Source organism: Odocoileus virginianus, chromosome 11, assembly GCF_023699985.2.
Source record: "Odocoileus virginianus isolate 20LAN1187 ecotype Illinois chromosome 11, Ovbor_1.2, whole genome shotgun sequence".
Lineage (NCBI taxonomy): Eukaryota > Metazoa > Chordata > Mammalia > Artiodactyla > Cervidae > Odocoileus > Odocoileus virginianus.
Window position 1 is genome coordinate 58,072,813 of NC_069684.1, and position 12,945 is coordinate 58,085,757.

At 40.8% G+C, this 12,945-nt stretch overlaps 1 protein-coding gene across 8 annotated transcripts in view; it reads left to right on the plus strand.

The window, feature by feature from the left end:
• The window catches only part of ESRRG (estrogen related receptor gamma), a 625,441-nt gene that overhangs the window by 245,110 nt on the left and 367,386 nt on the right, over positions 1 to 12,945 (plus strand). The window lies entirely within an intron of this gene.

Sequence of the window (12,945 nt, forward strand, 5' to 3'; positions counted from 1 at the left end):
ATACTGGAGGGGGTTGCCATGCCCTCCTCCAGGGGATCTTCCCAACCCAGGGATCAAACCCAGGTCTCCCACATTGCAGGCAGATTCTTTACCATTTGAACCACCACCAGCAAAGCCCAAAATATATATAATAAGCAGTAATATTCTAGGAAATAGATCTGCCTGTAATGCAGATTTATTTGTGTTAAACTACCAATGCAAAAAAAATTTAGTTGACTTCTGATTTTTTTTCAAATTAAAAAATTGAGACGATAAATAGCTATATTCACAATTGTATCAAAACTCTCTGATCTTTTGTCTTTGATTGCTAATTGGTGTACCACAGTTTCTACACCAAGGAATTTCCTTTATAGTGTCCTGCTTACCACTGTTGTGTTCATTATCTTGATTAGCTAATATTGGTTCTTTATTAACATCTTTATAAGAGAGAGTGTCAAGAAGCCAGCATGTAGCTGTAGTGTCTGTGAAGAAGCCAGTGTTTACCACCAACGTCTTTAAAGCTGGTAACTAATGAATTTCAAAAGTGAAGGACTCAGACTGAAAAATATTTAAAAGGAACATCGCTTAAATCTCAAGTAGACCAAGTAAAAAGCACCCTTTTTGAAACATTTCTCTTCTCTTTGAATCTTTATTGATTTATCTGGTAAACTTCTCAGCAACAATGCATTCATCTAGTTCTTTCTTGATTGCTTCTCTTTCTTACTGACCACTCTAAAGCCCATGTGTCAAGGTTTTGGCTGAGTCATTTAGCGATTCTTAATTTCTTTATTAAATAAAATTAAAATCAGTGTGCTCTGCTGTGTTGTGCTGAGTTGCTCAGCTATGTCCAATTCTTTGTGACCCCGTGGACTGTAGCCCACCAGGCACCTCTGTCCATGGGGATTCTCCAGGCAAGAACACTAGAATGGGTTGCCATGCCCTCCTCCAGGAGATCTTCCCAACCCAGGGATCAAACCCAGGGCTCCAGCATTTCAGGCCGATTGTTTACTGTCTGAGCCAATGTAGCCCAACTTTTTCCCTCTTTAGATGCCAGTTTCTTAATATTTGTGTCTTATTTGCTTCTATAATATTCAGGAAAAAATAAAAGGAACCTTAGTATGGGCAGAGGGAGATGTACACTTCTGCCTATTGGTAGACAACAATTCTCTGCTATATTTCAGAACTGATTTTGATGCCAAACCAGAAGACTAGAAAATGTATCTTGTTGGCTTAAGGGGTCATACTGACTCAGAGCAGGCAGCTTTGGGGAGTGAGTGGGCTCTCTGGAAAGTGCATTTATTCATTCTTTACAAGGAAGTTATCATTCTAATTAGGCACGGGTCTTTAACCTTTCTTGCTTTGTCCTGCGAGGACTCCCAAGAAGAGTCTAGAAAAAGTATGATTACATCACAATATTTGATCAAGTATAAATTGCATTCAGTAAAAGCAAAATATCACATTGGTGGAGAGAGTTTTACACACACACACACACACACACATTTTTGGATGTGCTGGGTCTTCTTGCTGCATGGGTTTTTCTCTAGTTGCACCGAGCAGGGACTACTGTCTCGGTGTGGCAGGCGGGCTTCTGGCTTCTCTTGTTGTGGAGCACGGGCTCTAGGACGCGCAGTCTTTAGTAGTTACGGCTCCCAGGCTTAGTTGCTCTGTGTCATGTAGATCTTCCCAGAACAGGGATCAAACCTGTGTCTCCTGCAATGGCAGGCTGATTCTTTGCCATTCAGCCACCAGGGAAGCCCTACACATATTATTTAAGTAAACTATGCCTCTGAATACATGTACATTACCACTGCGATATTTTTTTATGTTCATATACAGATTTCTAGAAGGTCACTTTTCAAGACGAGATGAAACATCCGTCAACATTTCCTGTTTTAGTCTTGATAAAGTACAGTGATATCCAAGCCCTTAGATATTATGTGTTCAGTTGCTCAATCCTGTCTGACTGTTTGAAACCATATGGACGGTAGCCCACCAGGCTCCTCTGTCCATGGAATTCTCCAGGCAAGAAAACTGGACTGGGTTACCATTTCCTTCTCCAGGGAATCTTCCCAACCTTGGGATCAAACCTGGGTCTCCTGCAGTACCAGTTGATTCTTTATCGATGAGCCACTGGAAAGGCCCTCCTACATATTAACAAAGTGATAAAGTGATGTTTCCATAGATCTTTTTGACCCTTTTTAAAATGATCTTATTTTTTTTTAACATATGAATAGGGCTCACTCATTATAATTGCAGATTTTTTAGAAGTTTTATTTTATATTGGAACATAGTTGATTAACAATGTGTTAATTTCAGGTGTATAGCAAAGTGATTCAGTCTTTCATAGACATCTATCTATCCTGTTTCATATTTTTCTCCCATTTGGGTTATTACAGAATATTAAGCAGAATCCTGCGGGTATACAGTAGGTCCTTTTTGGTTATCTGTTTTATTTATTCATTTATTTTAAATTTTTATTAGTGTGTAGTTGATTGACAATGTTGTATTAGTTTCAGGTGTACAATCAAGTAAATCAGTTTTGCATATACATATACCCACTCTTTTTTTAGATTCTGACTCTTTCTTGGTAAACTCTTCATCAGTAGAATCAGTGAGAAGTACAAAACCTATAATCAATACCATCAGTTTTTCTCATTCCCAATTTGGAAAATAGCAGGCTATTTATTACAGATTATAGGAAGAGTGTAATCTAGGGAAAATGATACATATTATATTCTTTTCATATTTCCGCTACCTTTCATTTTGTGTGTATTGAAATGTCACAAAAATGTACCTTCAATGATTGATAGAAGGGAGATATGAACCCAGTAAATTATATAATTATCAGACCAAAGTTACACACACATATGTCTGATCACCAAATCTTATTGTCAGCCTGTTTCCAGACCTAACGCAATTTGATATGAGGTCTTTATTTTGAAACTACGTATGATAATTGAGTAGCAACTATATCTCTTTTAAGAATGCAGATATTAATGAACTTACCCCACTCTCACCAGAAGTAATATGGTCTTAATGTTAAGAATTCTTAAAATAACTAATGAGTTAATATTTTCTCCTGAAAAGGTGGAAAAGTAATTAGGTAGTATTTATTGAAATGTATATTCGAGTTTACAATGTAGGTAAAAAGTTAAAACGCAGCTGTCAAATAGTTTCACAATTCATTTAATTTGGAAAAAAATTCCAAAAGGGTGATTTTAAAGAAAATATTTACTTTGAAGATGCTAATTATTTACAATTTAAACATACATTTTTAAACATATTTTTTTTGAAATCTCAGTAAAATATATTTAGTTCATTATAGACATAGTAAAATGTTCTGTAACCTAAGTACATCTTGTAGAAAGAGGCAAAAACAAGTATATTACACCTCTTAGAGCCTCAATTCATTTAGAGTAAAAATTCTGAAGGTATAATTAGAAAGATTCATAATAAATCGTCTGTCCCAAAAGAAACTAAATAAGCTTCTTGCCACTCTTGAAGAAGATACCTTCAATGTGGTACAGTTAAGAGTCACATCCTATTTTTAACTCAGGACATGATCTGGGAAAACCGTAGTGTGTCTGGCGTAACGTTGCTGTTTGTGTAAGCCTCTACTGAAGGAATCCAGACAGCCTCCTAATGGGGAAGACACTGAAAATTCAGCTAAAGCCGTTGGCATTTCTGAATGGTTAAAGAACACGGGCCTTTTTATTTCCTTTTTAATCAGTTTCCCAAATAATCGGTATCAAAGCTAGGTTTTCAAGCAGATTGTTCCTGATAGCCAGTGCTGAAATGAAGCAGGAAGAATCCTTTTGATCTCCTGGGAGTAAATACTGCTTGCAGATAACACCCAACAAGAGCGTTTCTGTTCACGTGCTATCCAATTTAATATGAACAAGTGGAATTTGGGTTCGGCAGAGGATAAATAAATTTATAAATGAAAGTCTCCTATAGGCTTTTGAACGCATGCCTTTAAATATCAAAAGATAACAATTTGTATGGCGTGGTTATATAATATATTTCTTGTCTTCTCTTGGGTTCATGTGACGAATTCCAGTTGATAAGCCCCAGACTCTGGAGTCACTTGTCTGGCTAGTTATTAAGATTAAGATAAGTGCTCAGAACGAACGATACAGGGCTTTGTACTACCTTCGTGGGACTGGGCCACCTAGGATTTTGAGTGTAAACAATGAATTAGTTCACTCTGACCCTCTTTCAAACTTGAACACTGTAAATACTGGTGACATATGATTGAAGCAGAGTATGAAGATTATTTTTAACAGAAAGTATGCTTTAAATTACCAAAAGTCATGGACTTCCATGATGATCTAGTGGTTAAGACTCCACCTTCCAATGCAGGGGCACAGGTTCTATTCCTGGTTGGAAAACTAAGGGCCCACATGCTGCGGGGGCAGCCAAAAATGTTTTTTTAATTACCAAAAACCCTAAAATGAGTATAAAGGTCAGAATAAGTTTATAGAGAAGAGATTTACTGTCTAATTTGTCTTATTATACTGGTATTCAGAAATAAAGAGATAATGAGTGGGTCATAGGTACCATATCAGAAAGGCATTTTTCTCCCTGTAAAAACATACCAAGAGGGGGAAAAAATAAACACAAGATATTTAAGCACATTTAGGAGGCTTTAAGATGAAAGATATATGAGGGAAAAATACATTCCTAATACATATTCAAAGCTAATATTGTCTATTAAATGCTTCTCACTCGTTTTTCCAAGGCTGCAAAAAGTGCACGCACTGTGCTTTAAAGCTGATGGAATGTTCCAGAGGCACACCAAACAGAGACAAATATTTTCTGAAGTTCAGTCAATGATTCACACTAAATATAGTAAATATGAGCTTTGCTGTAAATTGGTAGGCAACATTTCCAGCGCAGCAAAGTTTAACTGTCTCTGAGATCGCTGGCGGAGTGATAGAAAGGGGTAATTTAGCCAGCTTCCCATAGCAACCTGCTGCGCGATGGAGAGCACTGCATAGCTATTAATTTTTGTTAATGAATTTAAAACTAGATGTATGGAAATGGTTTTATGAAATGTATACACTGCTAAACAGTTAACTAGTCCTTGGGGCTTAAGTTTAATTATCTGTGTGTAAATCATTTTGAGCAGGGCGATCTAATGAGTCAAAAAAAAAAAATTCAGAGGAAACTCCTCCTATCTAGCTTGGTATGAACTACTGAACCCAGCAAGCCAACTACTCTAGCCCACAGGTAGGGAAACAGTTCACCTGTTCATGGAGGCCTGGGTCCTCAAGGTAGCCGTTTTTACGGCTCTGTGTTGCTGCTGCTTTTTTTTTTAATCCCAGAATCATATTTGGCAGAAAAGTGGACATGTTAGTCACTTGGTCCTGTCCGACTCTTTGCAAACATATTGACTATAGCCCGCCAGGCTCCTCTATCAATGGGATTCTCCAGGCAAGAATATTGGAGTGGGTTGCCATGCCCTCCTACAAGGGATCTTCCCGACCCAGGGACTGAACCCAGGTCTCCTGCATTGCAGGCAGATTCTTTACCATCTGAGCCCCCAAGGAGGCCCATATTTGGCAGAGGAGATGACAAAGTGCAGGGTATGCTTCTGGTTGCTAGGTCCCTCTCATCCGGTGTTTCTCAGTCGGGGGTGATTTTGCCTCCCGGGGAGATATTTGGCAATTTCTGGAGACATTTTTGGTTGTCCCAGCTGGGTAGCTACTGCTGGTATCTATTGGGTAGAGGCTGAGGGTGGTGCTAAACTTTCCACAACTCACAAGGAAGCTCCTGCAGCACAAAATGACCTGGCCCCAAATCTCAGTGGTGCTGAGGTTGAGAAATGCTGTCTCCTATTTCAACACTTTGGAACAGCATTTATTTATGATATTTAAAAATATCTAAGAGCTACAGATGGCGCTCGTGGTAAAGAACCCGCCTGCCAGTACAGGAGACTAAGAGATGCAGGTTTGCTCGCTGGGTCAGGAAGATGCCCTGGAGCCTTAAGGGCATGGCTGCTCACTCCAGAATTCATGCCTGGAGAATCCCATGGACAGAGGAACCTGGCAGGCTACCGCCCATGGGGTCACACAGAGTCAGACACAACAGAAGCGACTCACGCTCACACACGCAAGAGCTAAAGGAGGGGGCAAGAAGGGAGCTGTCATCCTTTCACTCCCCAAACATATTGCTGTCTTCTGGAGCTTTGGTGGGCAGAGCGTGTCTCCTGCCAACCAGATGCCCAGTGTCTGTATGTGGACCCTTCAGCCCTACAGTTATGGGGCTATGAATGAAGGCTCTGAAAGAAAGGCTACGAATGAAGGACCACCACTTCGTCACATACTAGAGTCATAGACCTTGACACGCCCAGCTTAGAGAGAAAGATGCTATGCTGAAGAATAATGAAAACTGCTCTGCTGACAAAGCAGCCTGGACTGAAGTGACTTGTGAGATTCATTCCAGTCGTATCATCTCCTGATGGGCTTGGGGGGGAGGTAGGGAAAGAATGTGTTTGTGCAGTTAGGAAGGAAACATGACAAAATTAAAAAAAAAAAAAAAAAAACCGCAAAAACCCAAAACTGTTTCTCGTTACTATCCTCTGTGTTCTTAAAGAGGTTCATCTGGCTGGAAGGAAAGAGAAGAAGAAGGATTCTTTCACTCCCTTTTCCCTTCCCCTCATTCCCTTGTTAAGAAAAGAATTGTATTTTCATCTGCTAAGCACTGCCTGTTAAGATAACAAGCCAAGGGAGAAAGCACCCAAACAGTGCATGAGGTAAAATTAGGACAATACTTGGCTTCCTGAGGGCTGTAATTAAAGCTATCTGGATTTAAAAAAAAAGGGTTATTTCAATTCGGATTTATGGTCCAAGGAAACAGAAAAAGGAAGAAAGAATGGGATAGTGACATACCACTGAAAGAACTCTTAATTCCAATGTATTCAACTCACCCATCAGAAGAAATGGCATTAATTCAAGGTACCCAATTACAGTAATGTGGTTCAGAGCACCTCAATAGGTGTTTCAATCTCGAGCCAGGACTAACATTTGTAATCCTTTAAATGCACTTAAGAAATTGATGTTACAGCCCCACAATCTGTTAGGGGCCTTGCTTGCTAGATGATTGCAAAGTATCCGACCATTAATTGGATCATCAGAATGTGATCCGCGTCCTGGTCCCTGGATTATGGAAGACTGACTCTGCTCTGACATGTTGAACCAGAAGCTCCTTTTGCTGGAGATTTTGACCCTTAATGTAGATAAGTGGTATTTTTCATCAATCTTAGCTTGCATTTAAAAAGGGGGAAATGTCAATTCAATGTGGGGCATTTAACTTAATTCAACATCTTTTAATTTAATACCTTGGAAAAGTTAGTCTCTCCGACCTGCCTCACACTTCGGCTGATGGAATATTTTGTAAAGCCCTGTTGAGAAAGGTGATCTTCCATTCGTTAATAAAACCACAATTTCGAAACTCCCTGCTTTTCATGTTAGTGTTGAAAAAAAAAATTTCCTATAACTCAGGAAAAACAGGACAAAGGAACAAAACACGGCAATATGTCTTAATAGGTCCTTTTGTTAGAACAGTGTTGAAAAGATGCATGGAAACAAACTTTTTTAAAAAAGAAAAGAATTTTTTTTTTCTTTCTTGTTTGTTTTGCATCCTTGTCTAAGCTGTGAAGTAACTAAGATGGTCTGTTTGACTGCCTGGTCATCATGAATTGAGGACCAGGTAATTTTATTTCCTTCAAGGCAAAAAGAAAGAAGGATGAATCATTCCTAGTGTTTGTTCACGAGCAAGGCTTTTGATAATGCATATTTCACAGCTATAAACCCTGGATTCCAGTTTAGTTCATGACCTTTTATGACATTCCACCATGTCTTAGAAGAATAATCGCACCGCCCCCCCCCCCCCCCACACACACACACACAATGTGTGTATGTTAGCTAACATCTGGCACATGAGGCGATAAAACAAGTCTTCAGCCAGGGTTTACGTCTTCCAAGTTTTCTGGATATATACACTGTCAAGTCCATAGAACTTTTGCTTCTCAGATTAATAGTGCTTTCTTGTCAATGGATAGATGAAGATGCAAGTCTTCCCATGAATAACCCATTTACAACTGGTAAAATGGCCAGGTTGGTCTCTCCAGCTGGGTTATTTTCTAAGTGCATCACATACCACTTAACTGGAGTCCTGGGTGACAGTTGGGTGGACGTCTTATCTCCAGGCAGGAAGTCCATCTGCCTCCTGCTTTAAAGATACTGTGGGTTGGAGAGAGAAGTGTTGTTTGTGACAGAGGACTTTGCTGGCCTCTGATGCTCTGAGGACAGATATTGATAGCATCTCAGCCGTAGCTGCCCTGGTGTCTCTTTGTGACGGCTTTCAGTTCAGACATCACGTGGCCCTTTTTCCTAATGGGGTCTCTGGGCAGTGAGCACCTTGCTAGCACAGAATGGATGGGTACCCGCAGACCTGTGCCCGACTTCCCTTGTAAGCCATGCCTTAACCAAATCATGAAAATCAGGGTTCTCTTGAGCTGCAGTGAAAGTGAGAGTCGCTCAGTCGTGTCCGACTCTTTGTGACCCCATGGAATTATACCGACCATGGAATTCTCTAGGCCAGAATACTGGAGTGGTTATCTGTTCCCTTCTCCGGGAGATCTTCCCAACCCAGGGATTGAACCCAGGTCTCCCACATTGCAGGGGGATTCTTTACCAGCTGAGCCACCAGGGAAGCCCAGTATGAGGTTATAAATTCAATTTTGAGGAAGAAAAACAAAGAGAAGTTAAGAATCTTGTCTAATACTGAACCCCATGAGTTGACTTATGGTGTAGATTTTCCTAATTGAGACTGTCCTGCGTCAAGAATGATCTTCGCTTGCTAGGTATTCTGTTTTAGTCTCCCTTGCCAGTGTGAATAGTGGAGAGACATCTCTTCCAGCTTTACTTTGTTCAGTCTGGCAGTGAGCTTCTAGACAAATTAATTTTATTCTCTTTAATGGCCAAAAATCTATTTTATATTAAGAGGGTTTCTTAATTTAAGTTTGAGGAATGAACACTAGATATAAAAACTGGACCTCATTATGAGATATTTGTTCCTTTTGTAAAAACTCATCTAGGCCATCCTAACCCCAGATATTTTCTTGTTTTCCATTTGAAAAGACAAAGATTTATTTTTGAAAACTTAGATTTGCATCATTCACTGGATCTGGGTGAAGAAGCATTAGCATGTACATTTCCCAAAGGTTTTACGTTAGAACCAGACACTTGCCTTTTTGTTTTTTATTCCAAACTATGAGCACATGTGCCCCTGCAGGGTGGTGGAGAGGGGGTATGTTTAAGAGGTGTTAGTTAGCATGATAAAGTGAACCTGCCCTAAGCTAGCTGTCTCATTGGTTAGATTTCCACCTGGCCTGCCCCTGTCCAGAGGAGACATTATTCCTAACGCTCTCCCAAGTGGGCAACGAAATGCTCCCAGACCTTGTTCCTTTCTGTTAACGTTCCATCCTAAGTGAAGTTGGCAGCTGTTGTTGCCCCGTGTTCATGAACGTCTACTGTTTCCTTCCTGATTGAATTCCTCTAGAATCCCCCAGGGCAAGGAGAATGTGAAACCAGGGTTGACCAGGCTGTGAGCCCCGAGTTACAGACTGAGAGGTGCGCCCCGGAGACCGAGCTGCTCCTGTGCGCTAAGACTCCGGAGAAGGGGAAAGGGCTGCTGGAAGGCACTGCTGGGAGTCTGCCCCGAGTGTCTGCTTCTCGCTCTCTCCCTCTGCTTCTGTCTCTGTCTCCATCTCATCTCTTCCCCCTCTCCCTAATTCTCCTCCTATTGCTCCCTCTCCAGAAATTGGCGGGGGGAGGGGGGGGGAATCGTATTTAAATATCGTCAAGTACCCTTTTTGTTGATTTGTTTGTTTGAATTTATTTATTTTAATTGGAGGCTAATTACTTTAAAATAGTGTAGTGGTTTTTGCCATACATTGACATGAATCAGCCATGGGTGTACATGTGTTCCCCATCCTGAACCCCCCTCCCACCTCTCTCCCCATCCCATCCCTCTGGGTCATGCCAGTGCACCAGCCCTGAGCGCCTTGTCTCATGCATCAAACCTGGACTGGTGATCTCTTTCACATGTAATAATATACATGATTCAATGCTATTCTCTCAAATCATCCCACCCTCGCCTTCTCCCACAGAGTCCAAAAGTCTGTTCTTTACGTCTGTGTCTCTTGCTGTCTTACATATAGTGTCATCATTACCATTTTTCTAAATTCCATATATATGTGTTAATATACTGTATTGGTGCTTTTCTTTCTGACTTACTTCACTCTGTATAATAGGCTCCGGTTTCATCCACCTCATTAGAACTGATTCAAATGCATTCTTTTTAATAGCTGAGTAATATTCCATTGTGTATATGCACCACAGCTTTCTTATCCATTCATCTGCCGATGGACATCTAGGTTGCTTCCATGTCCTGCGTCAAGTACCCTTTAACGAAGAGGTTACCCAGGCAAGTTTGGATCAGTTAATAATAGCTATCCATTGTTAACCAATTATTTCAACCTTAGGAATTACCATTTATAGTAAACTTATAGGTAGTTAGTTAGAACGTGCGGAATTGAGGCCAAAGTCATGTATTCAATTCCTGTCTAGGCCAGTCGTTCTTTTTTAATAATGTCACAGTGTATACTCCTAAAATGCATCAAGTATCTTAACAACAATGTGTGCCTCTAGTCACTGTGTTACCAGAAAAAGAGTGTCAAGGTTTCAAAGTCATTATATCAATATGGGAGAAAGTGACAAAGGACATGTGTCCTCATTGTCAGCCCTGTGATCTTCATCTACTAAAGACAGCACTTCTGTAGACTGAAAAACAAACCAGTGGTTAATGTCACACCATTGCTGATTTCCTTTGTTGCCAGAATCAGAACCAAGTTTCATGTGATGACAGTGAAAAATGATAGGAGTAGATGGGAAACCATCCCATTCTTCCTTCTGCATATCTGGTTTCAGAGGCTCTGCTAGGAGTCAGGTCTAAGGCAGGAGAAAGTTGTTTCAACTTTCTTTTTTGTGCTATGGAAAGAACACAAAAGCTTTGGTCATGCTTTCTCAGGCCCAGTTCAATAACTGAAGAGGTAATTTTGGGGAAACAGAATTTTAAAAAAACTTATCCTCCCAGTCTGGGTTATAGTAGGGCTTTTAGCCACATACCACCCTAAGTCTACTCTCCCTATAAAAAAAATCCCAACAATGTAAAGCTTCTGAAAGCTGGCTGACCTTGTAACCTACTTTCTAAGAAGTCTGCACCCACAACTGTTAGACAGAATTAATCTTTTAAAATTGTGAGTCTTACAAAGGATAGCTCCCGGCCCATCTCACAGAAAGGCCATCTTTCCACTGGCTGGTACCCAGCGTGCTAGATGCTGTGGTCAAGACACCATCAGTCTGCTTTTCAGCTCCCTATTGCCTTTCAAGACGATTCCCCATCTTCTCCAGCCCACCTTGAATCCTCTTGACCACCTGTTGAATTGAGGGAACCTTTGGTCCAAGGCACACACCATCATTGGCTTACCCTGGGATTTTCTGGTCCTCTATCACTGATTCGCCCAGCAATGATGATTAGATATCAGCACATTAATTCATGCAGGAGATGATACTTCTGGATTCTAAAAACCAGACATGTCTATGGAAAGGGTTACCATTTTCAAAGTTAAGTGTATATTTACTTGGGAGTGGAATGATGCTTTGTCATTGAGTAGTTTATTTGGTATTTCTTATTATGAGGTGGTCTCATGTGTTGGGAGGATCCCTTGGAAGGGGAAATGGCAACCCACTCCAGTGTTCCCACCTGGACAATTCCATGGACAGAGGAACCTGGTGGGCTACAGCCCCAGTGGGTTGCGAAGAGTCGGACACGACTGAGAGAGCACTTATGCACATGCTTGATCTGCCCAGTACTAAAGTTTGGAAGCTTTTGCCTTTTCTTCTCTGCGTGAATGTGTGTGTGTGTGTGTGTGTGTGTGTGTGTGTGTGTCTGTGTGTGTCTGTGTATCTAGCAGTCTCTGTTATCTGGGATTATCATTCTTAGCTATTTACCTTCTCTCCCCATCTTTTCTGACTGTCACCCAAACCAGTTCCAGCCATCCACCAGTCTCTCCTTTTGCAATTGTCTTGTCACGTTTGCTGCACAAGGATTTCAGATTAGCCAAAATGTTTGCCTGCTGGGCTAACTCTCCTGCCACAGTGTGTTAGGGAACCACCGCACCCCTTGATGCCTTTTTGATACTGAGTATGGCTCAGGAAAAAGTAAGAAATGGTTGGTGGCCATTGTCAGATGCACTCATGCCAAGCCCTTTTTATACAACAAAGAGGGCTAGCAGGGAGATTGCCTGCCTTCCTGCTGCTGGGCTGGTCGTGCCATTGTGCTGATGCCAGGCTCCTGCTGGGAGATTATGGTCTTGCTTGGCCTGTGATTGTAGAAAGAAAAACAGTTTTGAAAAAAAAAACATAAAATAATAAGGGATGTGCAGTTAAATTCCATGACTCACTGCTGATGGATTTTAACTCCTTGGGGAGAGAGTTACCTAATTTTCTCATTTCATTTTATTCTCCCTGTCCTCAAGTTCACATATTGGAAAGACTAAAAGAGCTGGGTTTTTCCTTGCAAAGCTCACACGTGTAGTCAAAATAAAGGAAACTAAAGGACAAGGAAGTTTTGTTTTTTAAATAATTTACTGTTAGTATGTCTAAGTTGGGACTTCACGGTATCACAAACTTAGCGGTTACCTTCATTATTTTTGTTAGGTTTGAAAATCAGTCTGGTGATAAAAATTTATTTCTAATTTTTCCAATCCAGATTTTTGTTACAACAGCAGCATTGGCTGCTTCCTTTACTCTGTATAAGCAGGACCTAGAGCTCCCAGATGGAGAGGGAAATGGCAACCCACTCCAGTGTTCTTGCCTGGAGAATCCCAGAGACCGG